Source organism: Erinaceus europaeus, chromosome 12, assembly GCF_950295315.1.
Source record: "Erinaceus europaeus chromosome 12, mEriEur2.1, whole genome shotgun sequence".
Classification (NCBI taxonomy): Eukaryota; Metazoa; Chordata; class Mammalia; order Eulipotyphla; family Erinaceidae; genus Erinaceus; species Erinaceus europaeus.
Window position 1 is genome coordinate 52,436,479 of NC_080173.1, and position 2,666 is coordinate 52,439,144.

The window sequence follows — 2,666 nt, forward strand, 5'->3', positions numbered from 1 at the left end:
CTGAAACACTTCTTAAGATTTTATTGGTTTATGAGAGGTAAAATAAGAGAGAACCAGAATACAACTGGCACATGCAATGCATGGGAACAAAACTAGGGACCTTAGACCTCAGAGTCCAACATTTAATCTACTCTTGTCACCTCCCAGGCTACTTGTTTGTTTAGTTTCTAAGCACTCATTTTCAGATGTAACTTAATATTACAACATTCATTTAGACTCAGTTCAGTTTTTTGTGTGTTTTTTTTCCTTCCACCAGAGCACTGCTCAGCTCTGGTTTGTGGTGGTAGAGGGGACTGAACCAGGGACTTTGGAGACTCAGGTGTGAGTCTCTGTATGACCACTATGCTATTTCCCCTACCCAGTTCTTTTGATGAAAAGAAAGTCCATAAATGAGTTTGCCTGCAGCACTGCTCCATCACTGAGTGAAAAAAGCACAATCATGCATGAAGTCCCCCTCCAGCAAAAACAAACCAAAAAGTTTAGTTCGGTGTATTTAAATACAAAGATTGCTTCAGCTTAACAGTCTGCTTTTAGCATTAGGGAGCTACCTCCAGGTAGAGTCATCCTAGTGTTTTAAGCTTGGAGCTTGGCTCTGCAGACACCATCGGACACTGAGTTGACTGTTCAGCACTGAAATTTCCTCCCAAGAGTTAACTGTCTCCCAAGTATGTTCATATTCCCCATCTTCTCGTGTGGATGACTGATTTAACCTTGGCCTTGGAAGCTTTCCATTGAATAAGTTACTAAGTGCTTAAAGCAAATAATATCTGAAACAAAACCACCTTTCAGGATTGAAAAGCTTAGTTGATCTGTGGGAACAAGTCGAATGGTCTTTTTTTTTCTTTGCCTTGCTGGGGCTCGGTGCCTGCACTAGGAATTCACTGTTCTTGGCAGCCATTTTGTCCTATTTTGTTGTTGGCTAGGACAAAGAGAAATTCAGAGAGGGAGAGACATCTGCAGACCTGCTTCACTGCCTGTGAAGTGACCCCCCTGCAGGTGGGGAGCCGGGAGCTTGAACCAAGACCTTGCATGGTCCCTGTATTGCCTTTTTTTTTTTTTTTTCTTTAAAGATTTTATTAATGAGAAAGGAGGAAGAACCAGACTCACTCTGGCACATGTGCTGCTGTGAACTCGGGACCTCCTGCTTGAGAGTACAATGCTTTATCTCCATTGTACCACCTCCTACCTTTTTAAGAGTGATGTCAGATGTGTTATGGTCTGAAACATTGTTTATAATACATGCTGACAAGCTTTGGTGGTTTGTTTTTTTGTTGTTTATGCCACCAGGGTTATTGCTGGGGCTTAATGCTTGCACACACAACTTGATAGTTCCTGGAATAAAAAAGAAAAAAATTAAGGGCCAGGTGGTGGTGCACCTGGTTAAAGCCCCGGGTCCCCACCTGCAGGGGGAAAGCTTTGCAAGTGGTAAAGCAGGGCTGCAGGTGCCTGTCTTTCACTTCCCTCTCAATTTCAATATTTCTATCCAATACATAAATATAATACATATTTTTAAAGATTTTATTTCTAAGGTAGGAGGAGAGAAAAAGAACCAGACATCACTCTGGCACATGTGCTGCTGGGGATTGAACTTGGGACCTTTTTAAAAGAGTTTTATAGAATAAAACAAGAATGCCACTCAGGGATATATAGTCCTGGGGAGCAAACCCTAGTCATCACGTACTCAAGTGCCACACTATATGCCAATAAGCCACCTCCCTGGCTGCTGAAACAATTGGGCTGTTGGAAAAATAATGACACACTTGGGCCCTGTTTGTTTTGTTTCTTTTTTCCTATCATTTTATTTGATTGGACAGAGAGAAACAGAGGGGAGGAGGAGAGAGACACCCGCAGGCCTGCTTCACTGCTTAGAAAGTGTCCCCACTGCAGGTGGGCACGTGTCCTTGGTACTTAACTGAGTGCACCACCCCCATGTTTTCTCTGTAAAAATGAGTCGTGTCTTTTCTGACAATCCATATTTTATGCTAATGGTGAGTAGAGCTGAATTCTTATACTGATTTTATCTCAAAGGAAGAAATTTCTCCTTTATAATAACAAGAGTCTAGTTACCTTTGGACAGAATGCTACATTATAGTTAGAAAACTTAAGGGACTCCGGACACAGCCTGGCCTGTAGAGAAGCCCCAGTGGTTGCAGGCTTAATTCCTGGCACCACCTTGAATCAGAGCTAAGCAGTGCTCTGGTCCTCTCTCCCATTTTGTTTCGTAAGTCTAAAAAAGGAAAGCATGAAAAAAAGAATGGATGAGACGCTAGGAAGTATGCTCAGTGGATATAACAGGACTTGCATGTCTGAGGCCTTCCCTGGGTTTGATCCTTCACACTCACTCTGGCCTCAAACAATAAGACAAAAAAACAAACAAACAAAAAAAACCTATAACATACTTAGTACTATTATGCCCTAGGGTGCTAAACAAATGTAAAAGGTTTTGAACATTCTGGGAGGATAGTGTGACAATCTTTATAATCTCTAGTAATAATAAATGTCCATTCAATATTTACAAGGTTAGCACGATGAGACCAAAGACTCAGGCAAGGTATCACAATTTTTAAACTGTTTAGAAAACAAAGCTACCTGAGTTGTCTCCAGTAGCATGAACCTATATGGTAACGTAAAGCAAGGAGGGCTGCTGGCAAGAGTTAAGACAGAAA